Below are 25,077 nucleotides of genomic sequence, written 5' to 3'. Positions count from 1 at the left end.
TAAAATCGAAATGATTATAGCCCTAGAATCGAGCAATATACCACATTCGTTCTCTCTACTTCTTATAAAATCCCTAGATTCGTTCTCTCTACTTCTTCAACAGAGACGGCGGCCATGGAAGACTTGACGGTTAAGGTGGAAGCTATAGAAGATTGTAAGACTTACGAGGCGTACACCTTGTACGTCTCCGGGAAACAGCGTGTTCTCACAGTTGTTACTCGTAACGACCTGGTTGCGAAAAAGTAGCTCGATCAGGTCCTCAAACACACTAAGAACGGGAGGATCGTCGTCGGACTCTGTTCCAGTCTTTGGAACGGCACAATTGCTTACGATCTTCTGAAAATCTTCACGGGATCTCAGTGCCTCTTGTATCTTATGCCGGAGAAACCATATTCCCCGACTCCGAAGTTTGTTCAGACTTTTTTCGAGAATCGTCGGGTCACGGTGGTCGGGTTTGATATGGTTTCTCTGGTGAAGCACATGGAAGATCTGCATCAGATCATAGTTGCCAATGCTGTGGAGGTGAAGGCCGATGCTGTGGAGGTGAAGGATATCGATATGGTGAAGACTGTTAGGGCTCAGAGCGCGAGCAAGAAACCGCGTTGGTTCTCTTGTACTCCAAGATCCTATCGTTCTCTGACGGAGGAAAAGGTAATTTCGTCAATGCTCGAGAGTTTTTTGTGTTTTTCCACAGGCTACAAAGTTGTTTCCTCTTCTTAAGTTCTTCATAAGTTGATTAGGTGTTTGTGGAATTGATCACATAACTGGTTTTATGTGAGTTGGGTTACAAGTTATATGGATCGAGTTTTAGACGAAAATAGGCCGGTTATTATGTTTTTAAATTACTGGTTTTGTTATGTTGAGCAGATGAATGCCCTTTGTCCAGAACAATGTTAAGCAACTTTTTCACTTTTATCAATATTATCTCTACTTTGGTACAAATAAATCTGTGGATCTTCAATTTGGTTTTATACATATATATTAGATTCCTCATACTCACTATGATGCTGGGTTCTATTCTGGTTATTTTTACTGCTTTACAGTATTCTTTTTGTTGGGAAAATAGATTTTCAGTTGCATACTTGCATAAAAAAAACATGTACTCTCAAGATAATGTTAACCTATATAGTTAGGAACAATTTGTCAGAATATATCCACTTGTTTACAGTGGATTAGTGACAGAAAGGTTGATAGATAATAAAAGAATGGTCTTGTAGACCCTTAAGATAAGTCAATAGTGTTGGAAGCTTTGTTTTGTTTTGGTGACAGAATCATCAAATTGAGAAATAATTCTCAAGTGGATTCAACACAAGCTGACTCTCTCTAAAAGAGGGAACAGTGGGGGTTCACAACCTCCCTTTTGAGAGAGAGAGTCAGACTTATGCCGACTCCGCTTGTATAGCAAACAACAAAATTTAGGGTTCATCTGGTCCCATTGCATTCGAAGTTTCTCCCAATGTTTTCCACTAAGCACTGGAAAAGGGTTTGTCATTAGAATCAAGTGATTCTAGGATTTGTTGAAATCATATAGTGGCTGGACATGTTCTCTTTGAGGTACCTTGAGTATGAGGAACAAAAATAGGATATTCTTTCTAAAACTAAGCAACAAAACACAGTAGATGAGAACTGCTACAACCACCATAGAATCATCAAGAGATAGCTTGACTTTGTTACAGTCTTTCTAGGACCCATCCCCATTGATGAAGAAGATTGTCTTAGCCTTACTGAATCGCTTGAATCAACCAATAAATTTTAAATCTTTTATCAAACAAATCCCCTGCTCAACAACCAACCATTCTGAAACCATTTCTTTAGATCTTTTCATTCCTCATATACATTAAAAAAAGAAAAAAAAAAAAGAAAAGAAAAAAAAGAATAGTGTTAAGACAATTGGAAAAAGCATATAAAACATATAATAGTGAGCACAATAGTAGCACACCCAAAAAGAAATGAATTCAAAAAGAGCAAGACCCTCTTAAGAATCTGCCTTTGGGAAAAACATTACAAGATAAAGGTACTTTTCTTGATTGAGAGTGGAGAAACTTAGGAACTCCGTTAAGGAATATACAACGAACTAGGGAAAAGAACAAGCTCTTGTTCAATGAATTTTCTTTTCTCGTCATAATCAAAGAGGTCCCTGACAAATTCCAATTGTCATGCCCCAACCTCTCTCTCATTCATTGAATTCTTGAAATTTTGAAAGTAAACCCGAAGCCATTTTTTTTTGGTCTAGATAAAGATGTAGAAATGTACTGCTGAACAGGCCTAACATACTGCCTTGGCTGCTTCAATCACAGCATCCACTGTTATTCCAAAGTCCTTGTATATCTTTCCGGCTGGTGCACTGGCCCCAAACCGGTCAATCCCAATTGCCTTACCGCTGGGAGAACACTTTCCTTGTATTCATCTGACTGATCATCAAACAAGTCACAAGAAACAAAGGACACAACACGGACTGTCTTTTCAATGAGCCAGCTTTGGCAGCAATTTCTAGTTTTGAAACTTGTCCGAGATAATGTAACCTTCTTTCTCAACTCCTTCAATAGATGTTCCTGGAAGCTGAGGAAGCTTCTTACGGGAGAGGGCAAGAATTGATGGTCTCTTTTTGCAACAGGCAAAAGCTTCCTCAGCTTCCAGGAACATCTATTGAAGGAGTTGAGAAAGGAGGTTACATTATCTCGGACAAAATTCTACAAGCAAGCCAAATGTTATTTTAATTGGGACCGGTTTAGAACTAGAAATTGCTGCCAAAGCTGGTGATGAGCTCAGGAAAGGTGAAAAGACTGTCCGTGTTGTGTCCTTCTCGGGAGTTGTTTGATGATCAGTTAGATGAATACAAGGAAAGTGTTCTCCCCACTGCTGTATCGGCTAGGGTTAGTATCGAGAGCGCGTTCGAAGCGGGAGAGCAGGAATGCGCTCAGAGCGTGAGAGCAACACTTGTCGAGAAAGATTGTGTAACTTAAGCTCATTTCCATCAGCTGGTCGGAGCATTAGGATGTTTGGCATGGCACGGAAGCTTGCCAAATAATGCTCAATAGGCTGATGAGTTGGCCCGTTCTCTCCTAGCCCGATTGAATCATGTGTCATCACATAAATAACTCTAGCTTCACTCGATGCAGAAATCCTCATGGCTGCTTGCACGATAAGGCCATGGTTGTGGAGACCAATCCCATTACAAATGGCACCTATTCCGTGCTCCCTAACACCAAATCGGACATTACGTTCTTCAAGGTGGCCTTCTGAAAGTCGCCAAACATTTTCAGCAATGTCATGTTGGAAGAAGCAAGATTTGCACTACCACCAAGAAGGCCAGGAAGAACTTTTGCTAAGGCATTAAGTCACTGCTGAGACAGATTCCTGGTAGCATCATCAGGACTATTCCATGTTATGTCCTTTGTTTCTTGGGGGTTGTTTGATGATCAGTCAAATGAGAGTAGGAACGCGCTCAAAGTATGAGAGCGACACCTATTGAGAAGGATTGTGTGACTTAGTTCATTTCCATCAACTAGTCGGAGCATTATGATGTTTGGCATGGCACGGAAGCTTGCCAAATGCTCAATAGGCTGATGAGTTGGCCCTTTCTCTCCTAACCCGATTGAATCATGTGTCATCACATAAATAACTCCGGCTTCACTCAATGCAGAAATCCTCATGGCTGCTCTCATGTAGTCAGTGAAAACAAAGAAGGTTGCACAGTAGGGGATAAGACCAGGGCTGTGGAGACCAATCCCATTACAAATGGCACCCATCCCGTGCTCCCTAACACCAAACCGGACATTACGGTCATCAGGGGTGGCCTTCTGAAAGTCGCCAAACATTTTTAGCAATGTCAAGTTGGAAGAAGCAAGATCTGCACTACCACCAGGAAGGCCAGGAAGAACTTTTGCAAGGGCATTAAGACACTGCTGAGACAGATTCCTGGTAGCATCAGCAGGACTTTCTGGAGTATAAGTCTGAGAAAGGGAGATGAAATAACCATGAGAATAATCCAAATTCATCCAGAATAATTATATGAAACCTACACGCCTGTGGAATAAGTAACTTAACACACACACGTTTAAATTCACAAATAGATGGATGAATTTTTCTTATCCATGTCTCAACTTTATTTGAATGGCTAGAGGGATATCTCAGACAGGCGCGTTTGTTTTCTTTTATTCACATCATTTGGCTACAATTCATCAAATTTAACCAAAATTTTAGAATTGTTAATCAAGATATCAGTTACAAATACACACACACACACAAAATTCCTACATTATGACATTTGGTTTGCACTCTACTTCAACATGATTTACCTCGGAATTTTAGACAATCTGTAACCCAATTTAACAATCTTGATTCATACTCTAGCTAAGAGCTTGGCTAAACAATGTGTAACCTTCTTGTCTTCGATCACTCAATAAATCAGCTAAATTGGCAAATTAAACAACTTAATATAAGTAACTAAACAAGGGTTGAGGATGTGTTATCTACTCTTTTTAAAAAATAAAAAATAAGTGAAACGAACCCAATTGAGAAGTTTTTTGAAGATAGATTTTACCAGAACACTTTCATAGCCAGCTAGATGAAGCAGAGCATTCTGAAGCATGCACCCGTGCCCGGCCGATAGCACGAACCGGTCCCGGTTGAACCAGTACGGGTTCTTCGGGTTGTACCTCATCACCTCATCGTACAATATGTGTCCCATCGGAGCACAGCCCATGGGCAGACCCAGGTGACCTGAATTTGCTTTCTCCACGGCATTGATCGCCAGGAACCGGATCGTGTTGACTGATTTCTCGACCAACCCAGTGTCTGTTTTCTCAATGGTCTCCACTGCAGACCTCACAGTGGCGCGTGATCCTACGCGCCGCCGGTGAGTGGGTGTCGGGAGTGAGGATTTGAGAGTTTTGGTGCCGGAGATGGAGCTGAAGTTGAACCCAGAGACAACGGGACGGTCTGAGGAGTTCTGGGGTGAGACATGGTGGAGTATAGAGCGAGAGAGGAGGGCTTGGGGGAGAGAGAAAGAGGATGAAGTAGCCATGGCTAGAGAGAGAGAGAGGAGCAATGAAGGATCTCAGAGGTTGGTAATGTAAGTGAAAGAGTGTAACGGGTTTATATAGAGTGAATGGTGATGAAGGAGAAGTATTTTTGCCGACTCTTATTAGTACATATATCACTTTCTCTCTCTCTAGTCTCTTCAAATTTTAATAATATTGTAGCTCTCATCATAAGGACAATAATAGCTCACATGAAATATGTATGGTACTGGGTTCCTTCTTGGCTTTTTCCAATCTGTATAAGAGGTCATGAAGTTGATTGGTTAGAGTTTGTCGTGTTTAGAGCTGTTGAGTTTCTATATACGGAGGTATGATGAGCTGCAGAGAGGTGTTAATGACGTTCAGAGGGAGTAAGTGACAGAGATGGAACATGGGGCGTCGGATGCCCTTTGTATATATACATATATATATGACTTATTGATGGTGAAAATTAAGAATCTCTGCAGGTCTTGTTTAGAGCTGTTGAGTTTCTATATACGAGGTCTGATGAGCTGCAGAAAGGTGTTAATGAAGTTTATAGGAAGTAAGTGACAGAGATGGAACATGGGGAGCATCGGATGACCTTTGTGTGTGTGTGTGTGTGTGTGTGTGTGTGTGTAGTACTTATTGATGGTGAAAAAAGAGAAAAAAAACACAGCATTACAATTAATCAATTTCATCACAAAATATTGTTTGGTTTGATATTGACTTCCCACTCATAAAATGAAGGGCTCACTCTGAAACAATGGGATATGGACATAATAAAAATACACTTGAGTTGGGACTACCAGAGTCAAAAGGCTTAAGAGCATCGGAACGATCGGTAGTGTGTCAGGGAAGGCCCTTGACAAGAACACAGCTGAGGATGCCATTGTTAGTCTGACGAGCGAGGGAGATTGTTCCCGGGAAGATTATTACTCCTCGTCAGCCTAACAATGGCATCCTCAGTTGTGTTCAAGTCAAGGGCATCCTGGTACACTATCAATCATCCCAATACTCTGATTGCTAAGCTGTCCACCTAGCCCAGCACCACCCCCCGGGCTCAACGATTGCTACCTGTGAGAAAGAACATGTCAAGAAAAAATGAATTTCAAGAAAATTCAACTTCACATTTTAACTAATCACCATATTTTAAGAAAGAAAAAAAAAAATGATTTCCTAGACTTCATCATTTTCTAATTTGGCAGAGAAAACTGAGAAAGGGCTATTATATATATGAAGAGAATTTAATTCATACCTAATTCTAAGAAAAAACTATGAATTGAAGATTGTGTTTTTTCGAGGTGGGTATTTGTCTTCAACCATGTGAAAGAGAGAGAGAGAGTGAGTTAAGAGTACAAGGTGGAAGGGTCATGTCAACTTCAATCTCTCTCTCTCTCTCGTTTCTTTCAAGTTTCAATAATAGAGCTCAATAACAGTAAAATATCTATTCTCATGGAATATTTATGACCCTAGGCAATGAAAAATTTTGTATGCTTCGATGTGGTCATTTATTTTAGCGTATATTCTATTAATATATATGACCCTATGCAATAAAAAATACTAATACAAAAATAAGAGTTTTATTAATAGAAAATAGTCTACTTATATTTAATAATTTCAATTTTTTTAAAGATAAAAATTTTAAGTATCTTAAGATAAAAGACTCTTCACTCAAAAAGCTAGAATATGAGAAGTGGCGATCACATTTCTTCCTTTACCCCCAAGAAAAGGACAATTTGTCATGTCAACTTTTAACTTCAAATTATTAAACCTGAAGCGGTCGATCATAGTTGGTGCTTCTTTAATTTATTACATTGTCCCCGAGTTCATAATCAAATATGCACAAGTGAAATATTAGGTGGGTTGTAACATGTATGCCAGTGAAGACAGTAAGTCCAATAGTCCGTACTTGAGAATCAGGTGCAATGTTGAAATTGTTAGGTGGGCCACCACTCTTGCCCAATTTCTGTATGCAAGTGAAGACACTAAGTTCAATAGTCCATAATTCAGAATCAAGTGCATTGTGGGTGTGTAAGTGAAATTATTAGATGGGCCACTACTCTTACCCTATTTCTGTATCCAAGGGAAGACACCAAATTCAATAGTCCGTAGTTTATAATCAAATATGCACAAGTGCAATGTCTGTATGCAAACATCCAAACGATCATCTAAAACCATAGACTACAGATCACAGCACCAAACCAAACTACAATATCAGATTGCATTTAAACCACACTTTTGTATTGCCCCTTCCTACTGCCGTATTTATGTTAATGCACTTCCTAATGATACGTAAACACGGTATTTCTGGTCCTTTATAGAGAATATATATCATAGATATTTGTCATCAATCATTTATTACTTAGGGGAGGAACAATAGTATTTCATTGCCACAAGTATGTATTATTGAAAAGAATAAGACATATATTTGGATATTTCCCTTCAACTCAACTGTGTATTTGCATTTAAGTGGGCAAGAAGTAGTTGTTGATGTAGTCATTACTTTCCAAACCAACTGTGTATGTGCATATATAAAGGAAGAGTAATAATCGATGATTAGAGTGAAGCATGTGTATATATAAATAGGAGTAACAATTATAACAACAAAGTTAGGAATAAGAATTACAACCTCCTCCCCACTAAATTACTACACAAACAAGCACATAGCCTACTTCAATTTTTTTTTTTTGCAAGGGTAAATTATAATTTTTTTTTTTTTTTTTAATTTGGACAAATAATACATGACTTTTTATTATAAGGATGTTTAGTTTTATTACTTTGACCTTTTTTAAAAGTACAAAATACTTTTACAAAATTGTTTCTAAAGGAAGAAGCCCATAACCTGTGTTGGTTGAACCAGAGGTGGGCTCAAAGCCGTATGTTTTTAGGGCAAGGTCTTCCCCGCGGTACCTAATTGGCAAGATCGGGCAATATCAAATATGGACGTAGCGGAATGCTTAAGGGTCTTACATTACCGGTGGATAGAGAATCCAAGTCTACTTTCACTTCCTCATGTAATTTAATAATAGTTTAATATATAAAAAATTTGTCAAACCAAAAGACTACATTTAAATTTTTTTTTTTTTTAAGAAAAAACAAACTTAAACTTAATCGATCTTTAAAAAAGAAACTTAATTAAATGTCATGAAAAAAAAAAAAAAAAAAAAATCATTTGTGTACCCATAGCCACCTAAGTGAATCTGACTCTTAGGTGGTGATGTAAAGTGACTCTTACTGGTGTGTTATGTCAAATCCGATAGGTCAGATTTGCAGAACATGTAAGAATGAAATGGAACACTAATTTATGGAACACTAACGAAAAAAAAATGGAACACTAATTTTCAAAAAATTAGAAATGAAACTTATTTTAAAGCAAGTATTTTATTTAATTGTGGCTGGCCTCAGATTTTCGGAATGTGAGGGCATCAGGGAGTATAGTTAATGAAGTCAGAAAAAAGCCTGTTTCATCATAAAGGTGAAAGTCATAATGTGGGCCAAGGGTACCTTCTATCTCTCTCTGTCCTCTCTCTGTCTCAGTATATATAATGGGATTGTCATGCCAACTTAAATCTCTCTCTCTCTCTCTCTCTATATATATATACTTTAATTTCTCTCTCTCTCTATATATGTATAGAATCTCTATCCCATTATATTTGTTAATTTAAAAAGCTTAGACTTATTATCACAATTTATTATTGAATCATTTGATGGTATTTTTAATTATATTTTTTTAATATATTTATATACTAGTTATACCCTATATATAATAGAAATCTATTTTAATAACTTTGACCTGTAAAAAGCGTGAGTCAAAATTTTTATAGTCGAGTATCACTTTTTCTCCCTCCAGTCTCTTCCAAGTTTTAATTATTCTCTCTCCAGTCACTTCCAAGTTTTAGATAGTTGCTTCCTCGTTGGTGCTTCTTTAATTTAGAGTGTAATGGATTTGTATACAGAGAGAGTGAATGGTGATGGAGGAGAAGAAAGAAGAGAGAGAGAGAGAGAGAGAGAGAGAGAGAGAGAGTGTCATGTGCTGCAGCGGGAGGCTAGTGAAGATGGTGGATGTGAGCGTAAATTAACACACACGTGTGTGTGTGTGTGGGTGCAGATATTTTAGAAAGCTCATAGTCTTGTAAAAGTTGTGTATATGAGAAGTGTCTTTTCTTATTTTCATGTGAAACATCAGGTTGTACAATAAGTTCATTTTTCTCTCTTGTCAACATCAAGTAGTACTAAGTCCAATAGTTTATCTCCGTAGTTCAGAATCAAAACCAATAGTTTCTCTCTCATCTCAACATCGGGACACTATTTTTTTCTTGACGAGTAACGGGACATGTCCATTAGTAACATCAAGCGGGACATGTCCATTAGTTAACGTCCGTAGTTCAGAATCAAATATGCACGAATGCAATGTGGATCCGTATGCACATTTTTTTGGTATAAAATTGAATCAATAGCTGGGCCATCACAATGTACTCTGTATGCAAGTGAAATTATTAGATCAGCAACCACAATGTGCATTTTTTTTTTTTTTTTTTTTTGATAAAACTTGTCCATTCATCAATGAGTATGAAACTTATACTCATCATGTACGTGACGTAATATTAAATTGACAAGTGTCTTTATATTTAAGATAATAAAAAATAAATAATTTGATAACTATCCGAAGTAAACCCAAATGAATCTAAATCAAATTATAATTCTCACTCTATCTCATATAGACTATTTTAGATGTACAAAACTAAATAAAAAGTATACTTTTGCTGGTTATATATAGTCTATTTTAGATGTACAAAATTAAATAAAAAGTAATTCTATAATATAAGGATACTTGTCAACTTTAGCATTGTGCCACATATATAGTGAATATAAATTTTTTACTCATCGGTGAATAAATAAGTATTATTCATTTTCTGTATGCAAGTGAAATTATTAAATGCGTCACCACACTATACTTTTGCCCACGTGATCTTAAAATATCAAAACTACATTTCTAACCTTAGTGTCAAGTGTCAACTATCAACTGTTTTGTGACATAATTATCGTTTCACTATAAAAGATGATTTTATTGGCTCGTCTATCAAAAAATAAAAATTAAAAAATTAAATTCATTTATTTCTATTACAAAACAATCCAATAGGCTATCGCCAACTAATAATGTATTAACATACAATATAGCTCAGATTTTTGTTACTAATGCGGTACACATAAGACCTGGACCCTCTCTCTCCAGCACTCTCTCTCTCTCAAATTTCTCTCTCTACAAGCCCTTTCTCTCTCTAACATCTCTCTCACTCAAGCACCGTGCCAAGGTTGTATACAGGAAAGGAGCCAGGGTGGGCCAGCAGGGGCCGTGGCCCCCCCAAATTTTCTTAAAAAATTCATTTATACCACTATATATTAATTATTTTGAAAATTTCAATTGCCCCCCTATTTTTTTTAAAACACTTATATATTATTGACTCAAAGTAGAAAATTTGAAAGTAAATTTAGTTTGTGTCTACTTGAAAAGTATAAATTTTCATCTTAGAACTCTTTTAACTATATTTTTAAAAGCTCAATTTTAAGAATTTTTACAATTAATGTATAAAACTTTCTAACTTTAATTACATAATACAAACCCGTCCCAACCTCAAATTTCTGGCTCTGCCCTGGTTGTATACCTTCCTCTCATGTGTTTTTCACCTCAATCTTTATTACATTAAAGTTGCTAATATTTAGAAGTAATTCTAAAATAATAATAATATCAATGTGAATATTCTGTGCAAATTTCCATTTTCTCTCACCACAGAGCTACATTGTTCATCCCTCTGTACACTGTATTCGAGTTTTAAAAATTTTATTTCACAAAAAGGGTCAAATTTTCAGTGATGTATGGGAGGTATTTTGCCAGAGAGAAAAGACTCATGCCAGGGAGAAGGAGCTCGATGATGCCGCCTGAATGGCAGGTCACACCCGGGCCAGTAGCATGGGGGATTTGACTGAAGGTTCAAGAGAGTAGGGCTGCAACTCGGGCGGGTCTAACCCGAAATAATCCGAGCTCAGTTTGAAATTTTGTGAGTTTGGATAATATTTTTTTAATTTCGATTTAGGTCTGAGCTATATATTTAAGTCTGAATTCAATCCGGGCTGGACTTGGATTGATATGGATGAAGCCCAAAGCCCAACCTGAGTTCAAAAATATTATATATATTTTTAATTATACTTAAATCATAAGAGTGTAATAATTAAATTGATAGTTGTTCTAGAGATTTTATGTTTAAGTCATGAACTCATAACAATTGAATAATAACTATATCTAATGATTCAAACCTTATTTTTTACTTCGATGACAATTCAATATTAAAAAGATACTTATAGATCTCTTTTAACTCTCCCTCTTGAGCATTGATTGATTGGTGTGAAAATTACCAGTACACCCTTTGAACTTACTAGTCCAAAAGGTGTTCATAGGCACATAGCTAAGTTTTGACCATATCTGAAAAAAATTGTTGGGTAGATATGGAATCTGGTTAGGGATTTCTTTCAAACAAAGACCATATTTCGAAGGTATCGACCATCATATAGCTTACACGTGCGCACACATCCAATGGCCATCTAAAACCATGGTACTACAGACCCTATTTATTAGTTGTACACTACAACAAACCAAAACTATAATTGTGAAGACACTACAACAAAACCAAACTACAGTGTGTCAGATTGCATTTGGATACCCGAGAGTTGACTAGAACACAGCACTGCACCAACCAAGCCTTGTACTACTTGCTTGTTTGGTAGTAAATGGGCAAGAAGTAGTAGTTGATGTAGTCATTACTTCCCAAACCAACTATGTATTTGCACTTGCTTAAGTAGTCTGTCACTGTAGTCGAAGACTCGTTGCCTAGCAATTGAGCAATGCGTGAAATGGTAGTTTGGTGATTTATTAGTTGTTGGGTACAGCTTATCCGAGCACCCTGCAACCACAATATATATATATATATATCCACGCACACACACATATATGTATTATTTGTTCATCATTTGACATAAGTTTTAATTACAAACTTTTAAGTATATATATCGAGTAGAACTGTAAATGAATTTGAGCTTTTAAAGAGAGGTACGTCTCACTTTGGCTAGGCTTAGGGCCCGTTTGGAAAGTATGTGTAGTGTAATATAATGCTCTAGTATAGATCAGAACAAGTATTTTTAATGTAGTATTTTGAAATGCGAACAAGACATATTTGGGACAGAAATTTAGAATGAGAATTTGTAATAGAAATTATTAGTATTATTTTTTTGATGATTAAAATAAATTAATTATAAAGCTTGATTAATTTGCAAAACAAGGATTACATAGCTTGATTAGTTGATTTAGAAAAAAAATTAAAACAAAACCCATACACACAGAATAGCAGTTGTAGAGAAAGAGAGAGAGACTAGGGCAATTGGGAGGCTGAAATGATTTGCCCTAAAAAAAATTAAAACAAAACCCAAAACAGTTTGCAGTTGCAGAGAGAGATCGAGAATAGAGATGAAGGCGTTTGGGAGGCTGAAATGATTTGCCTTAAAAAAAAAAAAAAAAAAAAACAAAACCCATACAAGTTTGCAGTTGCAGAGAAAGAGAGCAAGAATAGAGATGGAGGCGTTTGGGAGGCTGAAATGATTTGCCCTAAAAAAAATCAAAACAAAACCCATAACAGTTTGCAGTGGCAGAGAGAGAGATTGAGAATAGAGATGGAGGCGTTTGGGAGGCTGAAATGATTTGCCTTAAAAAAAGTTAAAACAAAACCCATACAAGTTTGCATTTGGAGAGAGAGAGAGAGATCGAGATAGACATGGAGGGTTTGGAAGGCTGAAATGATTTGCCCTAAAAAAAATTAAAACAAAACCCTAAAAAACAATTAAAACAAAACCCATACAAGTTTGTTGTTGGAGAGAGAGACAGAGAGCGAGAATAGAGATGGAGGCGTTTGGGAGGCTGAAATGATTTGGGATGGATGAACGATATTAGGGCCTGTTTAGCTACAATAAGCATTGGGCTAGAACAATATAAAACACCAAAATCTTATTTCAGCTTATGGGCCAAATAGTGGATTTGTTTTGAAAGTGTTTCGTTACTGTTAAGAACAAAACAATGTGGGCCAAACATATTTTGGGCTGAAATAATGCTACTGTAGCACTTTTGGAACAACACAGAACACTACAGAACAAACACCACCAGCTTCATTCCAGCTCCACCGGATGCATAATTCACGTCTTGGAGGACTTGCTCGCCCCATGCCGTCGCTAAAGGTGGAATGAATTTTTCAAAGCCTAGAAGTTAGCCGAAATGTTTGATAAGGATATGTTAGTATATAATAGCCAGGAATTATATTAAGTAATTAATGTTTAACAAATACTAATAATTGAGACTGGACTTTTTTTCTTTTTCTTTTTGTTAAAAATTGAGACTGGACTTGCATGCAAGTGTGTTCCATTTATGTGGTAGTTAGTAGCTGGTGAAGTAACATATATATATATATATATATATATATTACTTGTCACTCCAGCAAACACAGCTTCAGCAGCTAGACTGAGAGAACCAGAACCAGAACAGCCATTCAAAGGCAAGAAAACACTGAACATTAATCATCAATTGAAAATGCAAGAATGCAACTATTTAAAACAGAATGCAGTATTTTTCGTACAGCACCAGAATTGAAACAATCAAATTGCAAGGGATTGCTATTGTAGACAATAACAATATGCTCTTTCAACAATTTTTCCTGCTCATAGGGGTAACAGTAATACTAGCATTATCCCTATGAGCGGCCCTAGATTGCATCTCTCCATGAGACTCTAGTTTTGGTCTAAGCTAGTGAAGAAATTTATTCCTTGTGTGCAGGTTGAGCACTGTGTACATTCATTAACAACTTCTATTGACAAATAGAGAAGGGCAAGCCTGTCGTTGTCTATTTCTACCCTGCTGATGAAACCCCTGGTTGCACCAAACAGGTCAAATCTCCTTTTTTTATTGCTTCCCATTTCATAATTCTTTTCTTTATAATCAATGTGATTGTGTTGATCTAATTTCAGGACAACAATCACATAATATAGTTATCAAATCATTCTAAAAAAATGTCCAGATATACTCATATGCATCTTAATTTGTCCCAATTTATTACAAATATCCAGAATGCTAGTATGTTATGCACCTATTCTGTAAATGATTTTTTTTTTTTTTTTTTTCAGTTGTTTGTGAAATTTGCTAACTGTTATGCTCAATTTGAAATGACAACATGTCCTTCTTCATCTTGATTGCTCTTTACTCTCCGGGTCATTCTTGAATTGTTTGTAAGCGAATCACTGTCAATATTTTTCTAAGCACATCTTAGGAAATACATTATGCAACATTGGTTTGGTTAGAAAATAGAAGGCGCGCGAAAGGAGTGTTGAGTTGATTAAGTGAATACCCAAACAGATTACTTGATAATTCAGAAGTTAACAACTTTGAAACTCTTCACAGGCATGTGCTTTCAGGGACTCCTATGAAAAGTTTAAGAAAGCAGGAGCTGAGGTTGTCGGAATAAGCGGGGATGATCCATCATCACACAAGGTAATGCAAAACATCTTGCCATTGACACATTCTAAGCAATAGATAGGATGAAATTTAACCTCCAGTCCCTGCCTGCACCCGAAGGTTACAATTATAACTGTATGACTTCGCAGTATATTGCTCAACGATTTAAAGGCATCCAGAGACATCTGCGCTCTGTACTTGATTGCGTAGGAATTAGGCTTATTGATGTAATTAACATACTTGCTTTTCCTTATTTAGTAGGTAAGATTAAACTTGTTATCTGCTGAAGATATCATTGGTCAAAAAATGATATGGTTAAGTAGCCATTCAATTACTATACTGAAGTTGACAAAATTAGCTAGCTGTGCAATTTGAGGTAGTTATCTGCTTATAAATTTATAATTATAAAGCCCATAATCTTTGTGATAAAAGATTTCTCTCTATTAGTTAAAGGTAGGGACAAAAGCATAGATTTAGTGTCATTGCTTCATTTTTCTTGTTCATAATCTTGACTACTGTAAGGGCTAAATGCTACTGTTTTTTTTAAGGTAAGCTTTATATCAGAGAAGGAATGTACAGAGAGCCCCCACAATAGAGGAAAAGACATGAAGCAACACAACAAGCACACCCAATGAAAACAAATGAAACCCAAAGAGCAGGACTATATCCCAACAATCAACAGACAACTCAAAATAACTGGTGGGAGCTTAGTAATCACACTTAATCACATCCCACACCACACAACTTCATTGACGTAATAATCATATGAGAATTCAATCCGTGAGCAGCCAAGATTGACATCCTGCAAAAGCACAACCATCCAAAAACATCTTTTGAAAGTCATCAAATGAACTTTTCTGGTTCATCTCCACACTATTCTTTAGTACCAGTTCTTCCTCCTAGATGTCCATCCCATCTCTTTGCAGATTTCGTCGCTGTGGTTAATTCTGAAGGTAGAAATGCAGTACCTCTTCTAACTTCCATTGGAGAAGTATGGATTGAAACCAGATCACCCATTTGAGGAAGATTATGCTTCTTGTAAAATGGCTATCTTGCCAGAAAACTTCTTCGATGAGGCTGACAAGGGAAACATTGCATTCAAAAGAGCATCAAAATGGTGGTTCTGGGAAGGAGGGGTTGAATTGGAAGACAACACTAGGTTGAGGGCTGATGTGGTGGTTCTTGCAACTGGACTGGATATGACGGGAAGAAAAAGGAAAAAGCTCAAAGCTATATTACTTGAACCTTCTCGTAGCTCGGTAAAATTTCCTTCTGGTATGATGCCCTTATACAGGAAATTTTATCGAGCTACTTGAAGTTCGAGTAATAAATCGCTTTTGTCCCTACTCTTTTATCACAAAAATAAAAGCAAGTAATTTTTATAGGAATAAAATTAAGCCCTATCAAGTGCATAGGAGTGTATTATAGGCCAATAACTAAATCTATGCTTTTGTCCCTACCTTTAACTAATAGAGAGAAATCTTTTATCACAAAAATAAAAGCCAGTAATTCTTATAGGAATAAAATTAAGCCCTGTCAAGTGCATAGGAGTGTATTATTGGCCTATAATTATCAATAGCCTATAATTATCAATAAAGCATTTATGCTCTTAAATTGTATTAGCTCAACATATTTATGGTGCAAGAAAAAATACATGGTTAGCGTGCTTTCCCTCCCAAATACAAACATAAGGCAAAAATAACTGCAACACAACATCATTTGCATTCCTTACATGCCACAGTAGCTTGCATAACATAGAACAAAAATAATATATCTTCTTATAAATTTTCACAAGAAGTGATAGAAAGGCACGGTTCAAAAACGGGAATAAATTTTCAACAACTGAGTCATAGTAAAAAAATCTTAAGCTTGACCGATATAATATGAGTTTTATAATTATAAATTTATAAGCAGTTACCAAACTCTGAGATCCGTCATTGCTCCTCTCTCTCTCTCTAGCCATGGGTACTTCATCCTCTTTCTCTCTCTCCCAAGCCCTCCTCTCTCGCTCTATACTCCACCATGACTCACCCCAGAACTCCTCAGACCGTCTCGCTCTCTCTGGGTTCACGAGAGAGGAGATGGAGCTGAAGTTGAACCCAAAGAGAGCGAGACGGTCTGAGGAGTTCTGGGGTGAGTCATGGTGGAGTATAGAGCGAGAGAGGAGGGCTTGGGAAAGAGAGAAAGAGGATGAAGTAGCCATGGCTAGAGAGAAAGAGAGGAGCAATGACGGATCTCAGAGTTTGGTAATGTAAGTGAAAGAGTGTAATGGGTTTATATAGATCGAGTGAATGGTGACGAAGGCGAAGGAGATAGAGAGAGTGTCGTTTATTGAAGTGGCGTCGGAAAGAATGGAATGATTAGTAAATGTAAAACTGGTTTCATGGACCTTGAAGACTTAGGCTGACCGTGAATGTGCCAAATTGACGATGTGAGTTACTCATCCAATAATTCCAATTTATGGTACTGGGTTCCTTTTTGGCTTTTTCGAATCTGAAATTGATGGGCATTTGTCTTCTACGATGCACGTGAAAGTGAAAGAAAGAGTGAAGAGTACTTGTTTGCTTTGGTTTTACATCACTTTCTCTCTAGTCTCTTCCAAGTTCTACATCTGTATAAGAGGTCATAAAGTTGATTGGTTAGAGTTTGTCTTGTTTAGAGCTGTTGAGTTGTATGGAATTATGAATTTAATTGATAACCAGTAACATCTATATACGGAGGTCTGATGAGGTGCAGAGAGGTGTTGGTGAAGTTTAGAGGGAGTCAGTGACAGAGATGCCATTGAACAATAATAGAGCTCACGTAAAATATTTATTCTCAGGAAATATTTATAATTGAAAAAATTTGTTTATTTTAACCCTAACTGATCATTTATTTTAGTTTATATTTTTATTAGAAGAAAGTAACAAGTTAGAAAAATAAAGATTTTAAACAAAAATTATATTTTATTTTTACGAAATATCTATGACCTGAAAAAATATTAATACGAAAATAAGAGTTTTATTAGTAGAAAATAGTCTACTTAGATTTAATAATTTCAATTTTTTTAAAGATGAAAATTCTAAATATCTTAAGGCAGAGGCTCTTCAAGACCACCAATCTACTCAAATCAAAAAGTTAGAAAATGAGAAGTGGCGATCTCATTTCTTTCTTTGCCCATTAGAAGAAAATGACAACTTGTCATGTCAATTTTAACTTCCATTATTAAACCTCAACTGTGGTTAGTGATTGATGATGCTTCTTTAATCTACTACATTGTCCCCTAATTCCTAATCAAATATGCACGAGTAAAATATTCGGTGGGCTGTATGTAAGTGAAGACACTGAGTCCAATAGTCGATGGTTCATAATCAAGAGCAATGTGGGTGTGCAAGTAATGTATTAGGTTGGATAATTGCTTTGGAGTGGATTGAATGATTATTTGGTAAAGCACTGATTTTTGGAATACGAAGTCAAAGAAGTTTTTATTCTACTTAACAAATAGTCAAAAGTCGAAACTTATCACACAAAAATCTTTAATTTCTTTTTTATTTAGATTTTTATAATTTTAAAGTCACAATTCAAAATTTCAATAGTAAATTACACTGACCCAATTTTTGTTAATATGTACTGACTTTTTCTCTTATTTATCAAATTATACTTATTTTTAAAAAAATTTGTATGCAAATAAAATATATGTAACTATAAATTGATCATGATATGATGGATTATTTGTTCTTAAAAATATATGTACATTTTTAATTATATTTTTATGTTTAATTTGTTCACATGGTCCTTTTGATGTACCTATATATTAATAGTACAATTATAGTAACAACACAACTCATATATAATTACAAGTTGATCTATGATATAATGAATTATTTGTTCATAAAAATATATGTATGAACAAATATATACCACTCAAAATAATTTTCAACCACAATATCATTTGGACAAAATATCACGCATTCATATATTACTTAACAAACTTAGTTCCAAGTTTCACCAACAGAGTGTAAATCATGTACCTTTATTGAATTTTAGTTTCAATTTTTTGTTTTTTTGTACCAGGCTACCTGCTTTTGTTGTTGTCTTCTTTCCTTTTGGAAAATGTACATTAAAGCCTTCTTGCTTCAGGCTTTGAAGCTGTTTTTTATTTTTTGTCCAATACATTAAAGGTTTTTTTTTTTTTTTCTTGTCCTATACAAAACTTTGCTACCGACACGTTTTTTTTTTTGGTTCTATACAAACTTTTTCAGCTCTATATAAAATAAGTTGCAATCATGCTACGGACCCAGGTTCATGGGATGAAGTCATTGGTTAAATAAAAGTTGCTATCATGCTTCAGAGTTCACGGGTTAAGTAAAATTTGTTACAAATTAATAATTACAGCAACAATGAGCTTGTGGTACGTGCAAAATACTTATTTGAGCTTTATACGGAATTGGGATTGATTTTCAGTGTTAGCGTCGCATTTAGGTGTTGTAATTATCTGATCAACGTGATAAAATGTGAGATGACTAGATATTTCTTCCACAATCTAACTTAGATCGTCTTTTTTTCAGTTACGTGTTGATATTTTAATTTTATTTTTATGTTTGATTTGTTCGCATTGTCCTTTTGATGTATGTATATATTAATAGTACAATTATAATAACAACACAACTCATATGTGACTACAAGTTGTTAAAGTCTATTCTTTTGATGTTGTGCAAATTGTTCTTTCATATCTGTTCATTGGAGGCATTACTCATTAACTTTGTTGGTAGAGTTTTAACTCTATCTGTGTATCCATATTGAAATCCTCTCTTTCTAATTTGTTAAGAAATATATATATGTGTGCGTGTGCGCGCGCGATAATTTGTTTTATTTACCTTTGTTTTAATTTGTTAAGAAACATATTTATGCACCTTGAGCTTGTTACCATGTGATATTGGTTCAATATTTCTGGGGTCATTTTTTAGAATGGAAGCTGCTTCATTTTTTCAATCTATTTGACCTATCCATTATCTGTTCTGAAATCAATTATAATAGTTAACTTGTGCATTTTGAGCCAATTACCTTCTTCCAATTATGAAGCTCGTCGTGTGTTGTTCACGCGTGAGCTTATTTAAGACTCTTGTTAATTTTTCCTATATTTTTGACATAGCCATTCAATTACTATACAGAAATTGACAACATTAGCTAGTTGTGCAATTTGAGGTAGTTAACTGCTTATAAATTTATAATTATAAAACTCATATTATATGGGTCAAGTTTGAGATTTTTTTACTATGACTCAGTTGTTGAAATTTATTCCCCTTTTTGAACCGTGCCTTTCAATCACTTCTTGTGAAAATTCATAAGAAGATATATTATTTTTGTTCTTCGTTATGCTAGCTGCTGTGGCATGCAAGGAATGCAAACGATGTTGTGTTTCGGTTATTTTTGCCCAATGTTTGTATTCGGGAGGGAAAGCACGCAAACCATGTATTTCTTCTTGCACCATAAATATGTTGAACTAATGCAATTTAAGAGCATAAATGCTTTATTGATAACTATAGGCCTATAATACGCTCCTATGCACTTGATAGGGCTTAATTTTATTCCTCTAAGAATTACTCACTTTTATTTTTGTGATAAAAGATTTCTCTCTATTAATTAAAGGTAGGGACAAAAGCATACACTACAACAAATTAGGGATTCATCAGCGCTTTTTTAATGAGCGCTAGTGTTGTGTAATTACCAATGTTTGCATAAACTGCTGGTATAGGTATGTTTTAGCCAACGTTTGCTAAAAAAGCGTTGATGAGTACGAAATTTAGTGCGGGAAAATTTGGGCGCTCTAATATTATTTTACTTTTTTATTTCCTTAATTTTTCATTTATTTCCTTAATTTTTCATTTATTTCTAACCTTATCTCGTCCGAGCCCTAAGTTTCTTTTCAGCCTCCCCAATCGCGGCCATCTCTATTCTCGGTCTCAACAATGAACACCAACGCCCCCCCTCCCCCCCCCCAAATCGCCTCCATCTCTCTCTTTGCAACTCCCCAATCGCCTCCATCTCTATTTTCGTTCTCAATTCTAAACTTGCCCCCTCTCTCTCTCTCTCTGCAACTCCCCAATCGCCTCCATCTCTATTCTCGGTCTCAACTCTGAACTTGCCCCCTCTCTCTCTCTGCAACTCCCCTATCGCGCGCCTCCATCTCTGTTCTCGTTCTCAACTTTAAACTTGCCCCCTCTCTATCTCTGCAACTCCCCAATTGCCTCCATCTCTATTGTCTTTTCTCAACTCTGAACTTCCCCCCCCTGCAACTGCTAACTAGAAAATCTACAAGAATCAGAAGTTCAAAACCCATATATTTCAGTTTATCTATCTGTCTGCACGAATCAAAAGTTCAAAACCTATTATCTAATCAAAACCTATATCTGATATGCCAGATTGTTCAAAAAATCAAAACCCATATCTTTCAGTTTCCATCGCCCGCTGTTCCAGTTCAGGTTCGCCGTTCGCAAGGTTCAGCCACTGGCTCTCAACTCTCAAGCTTGCCCCCCTCTCTCTGTGCAACTGCTAACTTGTATGTACGGGTTTTGTTTTAATTTTTTTTTATATTTATTATTGTTTGTACCTATTGTGTTTTTCAGTGAGGAAGAAGCAAGGATGAAAATCTACTCCGTCTCAACTAGACACTATTATGCATTTGGAGCCCTTGTATCTGAAGAACTTTCATACAAGATCAAAGGAACTTCATGTACTTGATGTTTGGTTTCTGCTATTGTTTATTGAAATTGGGATTTCTAAGCATTGGTATGTATTCCTATTTCCTGTCAATCTTGTTTTCTTTTGCAATACGTTTCTTATGAATGTGTTTGATTTTCAGCTGTTAATCGTATGGATTGTCATGTTGAATGTGTTTATTTGTTTCTTGGGTTTTGATTCTTTTTCTCGTGTTTTATTCATTCTTTTTCAATTCTTGGGAAGTTTCTTGTTTTTGGTACTGTTTTTGCTCTTTTTTCATGTGATTTTAGTTATTCTTTTTCAATTCTTATGTGTAGGTGTTTGCGCATTTACTTGTTGATCCGCTACAGATCGATACTGATGGTTAGTGTTGCAGTTGCATTGCGGGAGATTGGTTACAAAGTTGTGGTAATCTCAATTATCACTTATTTATATGTTTAAAGTTCAAATTTAGATGTATGAGACTGAGGGAGTCGGAATTGAATTATTTTGGAGTTCAGTTAAGATTGTTGGCAGTGTCCTCTCATAGTGTATGCTTGTTTCCTTCTGCAGTAAAATGACAAATTGCTAACTTTTGGTTTTTTTTTTTTTTTCAGCTGAGTTCCTCTCTCTCCCCTCTTTCTCTCTCTAACAATCTCCAGCCGCCATCCTCAACTTCTTCAAACCATAACCATTATCTAATACAATAATTACCAAAATCCAAACGTCCAAAACGAAAAGTGATGAAAAAACACATACCTATGGGCATGAATCACACCCAATTACGCAAAATTACACGCACAAAATCTTCAAATTTTAAGAATTACCCAAAAACCAAGTTCAGTCCGGTGAAGTCCACTCCAGTTCCCCTCCTTGCAGCATCACGCCGAACAGACCCACATAATCCAAACAGTACGAAAAGTGATGAAAAAACACATACCTATGGGCATGAATCACATCCAATTAGGCAAAATTACACACAAGCACAAAATCTTCAAATTTTAAGAATTACCCAAAAACCAAGTTCAGTCCGGTGAAGTCCACTCCAGTTCCCCTCCTTGCAGCATCACGCCGAACAGACCCACATCCCGCCGGCCTTGCATCCTTCTTGCTCGCCATCATCCTCGCCGCCATCCTCATGTTCGCCGGTCACATCCCATCTCTTGGCAGATTTCGTCCCTGTGGTTGATACTAAAGGTAGAAATGCATTGCCTCTTGTAAAACCTGGTTGACCTCCTCATGATCTCCATCTCTTCTCTTTCGTTGTCTGTTGGAGCATTTCTCCATATTGGAAGCTTGAATTGGTTGTCCAGAAGTTTAAGTTTAGCCAGCTACGCAGGTTTGAAACACTCTTCAATGAAAATAATATATCTTCTTATTTGTGCAAGTATTGATCCATCTCTTCAATGAAAAGCAACAACAAATAAAGTGACCAACCAATAAAATATGAAATTTCTTTTTTCAGAAATTGAATATGAATATCTTTCCATACATGATAAAAACAATTATTAAGATGTGAAACTAACACAAAATTAAAATGCATTTGAAGAGGCATACCTCCATTTTTTCCCCTACTCCACTCATTCCCATCAATTTCTCCCTTTTTGTGATCAGAAAAATTTGTATTACCTAAATCATAAAGATTAAGAGAATAAAATATTTGAAAACTGGATGCTACTACTTAAAAAAAATTCCTAAATATATAGATTTCTGAAGTTGCATTTCTTTAAAATAAAAAATATACTATAAGTTCTTTTATTTTAATTATTAATAATATAATGTATCTCTTAACGTAGAAAACATAAAGTTACTTATAACTCAAACAAAATGCTTATAAAATTACATTTTTATTATTTATGATTTTCTTTATCAAATCATAAGCCTTTATCATCCAACATTATGTTAATATTATTCACAATTTCATCTGTTAAAGAAAAATAAAACCAGGAGTCAAGGTACACTTGATTTTGTTAAAGCTAGCCAATCAATTTCTTGCATGGATGTAAATAATGTTTCTAGGAGTGAAGTTTTGTTCCCTAGAGAATTGGTATTTATTTATTTTTTTTTATACCTAAATCAAGGAAATAAAATATTTGAAAACTGATATTAGAACTTATAAGTATTTAATAATGATAGCATAAAATCATAATATTAATTAAAGAAGAATAATAATAAACAGGGTAAAGATGAGCTTACTTTTGAAAGAAAGACAACACCACAATGGAAGATGTGAACTCGGGTTAGCCTCATTCTCTCTCAAAAGTTTCTCTCTCTAAGAAATTAACATGCGAGTACGAGGAACTCCTATTTAAAGAGAGGTTACTTTTGAGTTTTGACTGGTAGGTGTAGTTATATATACACACATACACAAGAGAGTATAAATCGCAACTATCCTCCACGGATAAATGGAGGAGCGATATTGCCAAAAATATGACAAAGATAGAGATAGAGATGGAGAGGAAGAGTGAGAGTGAAAGGGAGAGGTAACCATGTGTGTCGTTGTCATCCTTGCCGATGTTGAAGAGCAAGTTGTCGGCACGGCCCCAAAACGCACGTTGAAGAGCAAGTTGTCGGCACCGCAGTGATCTGTCCAAAACGCTGCTACAGAAGCGCATCTAGGGTTGGGGTCTGACCGTTTGATACGAGGAGAGAAAGGAAAGTTAGGTTTATATGGATGGACTTGTGACTATGGACTTGAGAATATGGGTTTGGGCCGTTTTATTTTTCAAATGCCTTTATGTTATCTTTTATTTACGAATTGGGTTGGGTTGGGTTGGGTTAGTTGAAATGGGTTTTCTTAAGCTAATAATATAAGAAATGGGCCTATAATATACAAAAACATAAAATACAAACACACATATATTATATTAATGTTTACGAGCTAAAAACAAGCCTGTTCACGAACGCGTTCACGACCTAACGAACCGAGGAGGGGACTGTTTGAAATTGACTCGTTTATTAATCGAACATCAAAAACTTGTTTGGGCTCGATTCGTTTAGTAAAGAAATGAACACGAACCGAGCCCAAGTAGTCCGTGAACGGCTCGGCTCGTTTGCAGCCGTAGATACTTCGACCACGTATTTTATACTTCTCACATATTTCAAAATACATTTTTAACAAATTTTGTACTTATAATGTAACTTTTTCAAAAATAATACTCCATTTTTTTTTTTTTTTGTCCCATAAATAGTTGTCAACTTTGGTTTTAGAATTTTTTAAGTGGTATGCAATAAATGCATGATTCCCTCCGTAAGATTATCAAATTGTCCTTATAATTTTAAATAAGGAGATTTTTAAATTTTAAAGGGTAATTTTGAAAAGATCCATTTTATCTTGCTTTTGACTTTTCAAGGTGGACAAGTACTAACATAAGGAGGAGGAAGTATTATACTGTAATTATTATAAAAATTAAAAATATATCACTAGGGAGTAGGGATACTTGTTTTATGTTATATGAAATAAACTCCAATGATATATTAATGATTGCATTTAGATTCATAATAATTTAAAAATTGATCAAAAATTAATTATATATATATATAATATATAGTACAATTTTTTTATTTTTGCCGAATCCGTACTCATATTCTTTATCTTAATCCGTATTTCCAATCTATTTATTTACTAACTAGATAAGAAATACATAAAATGATTGACAAGGGTGTCAATGTCCTTTCATACCTAGCTAAGGCACACATCACAGATGACGGATGCATTCGTTCGCTATATAATTGACAGAGGAGACCCAAAAAACCCTATAAAAAGGTTTTGTTCTGGACGCCGCAGCACAAAGAGTTTCTTCTGCAACGTTCACAGCCCCATTCCATCTCCGGCGGAGGACTCCAGAGGCA

General features: G+C 35.7%; 2 long non-coding RNA genes and 1 pseudogene across 3 annotated transcripts; 1 reads left to right on the top strand and 2 right to left on the bottom strand.

The window, feature by feature from the left end:
* Positions 1-1,741: 1,741 nt before the first annotated feature.
* Positions 1,742-5,079, bottom strand: LOC132269714 (transketolase, chloroplastic-like; annotated as a pseudogene).
* A 15,427-nt stretch (positions 5,080-20,506) lies between these two features.
* On the top strand, positions 20,507-22,817 carry LOC132269340 (uncharacterized). 2 transcript variants are annotated; one of them, XR_009469481.1, is made up of 4 exons: positions 20,507-21,024; positions 21,153-21,315; positions 21,564-21,654; positions 21,843-22,817. It is a non-coding gene; the product is annotated as an uncharacterized LOC132269340 (long non-coding RNA). The 2 variants fall into 2 exon arrangements; XR_009469482.1 differs by lacking the exon at positions 21,843-22,817 and having other exon boundaries at positions 20,508-21,024; positions 21,564-21,839.
* On the bottom strand, positions 22,018-23,982 carry LOC132269341 (uncharacterized). The gene is made up of 2 exons (XR_009469483.1): positions 23,422-23,982; positions 22,018-22,854 (listed from the first exon to the last, which is right to left on the bottom strand). It is a non-coding gene; the product is annotated as an uncharacterized LOC132269341 (long non-coding RNA).
* Positions 23,983-25,077: the final 1,095 nt, after the last annotated feature.

This window comes from Cornus florida, unplaced genomic scaffold (assembly GCF_030987335.1).
Source record: "Cornus florida cultivar Cherokee Brave unplaced genomic scaffold, ASM3098733v1 CherokeeBrave_3.0.0_Hap2_Chr08, whole genome shotgun sequence".
Taxonomy (NCBI): domain Eukaryota; kingdom Viridiplantae; phylum Streptophyta; class Magnoliopsida; order Cornales; family Cornaceae; genus Cornus; species Cornus florida.
Note: the sequence above shows the minus strand (reverse complement) of the source record. Positions and strands in the feature narration are given on the sequence as shown.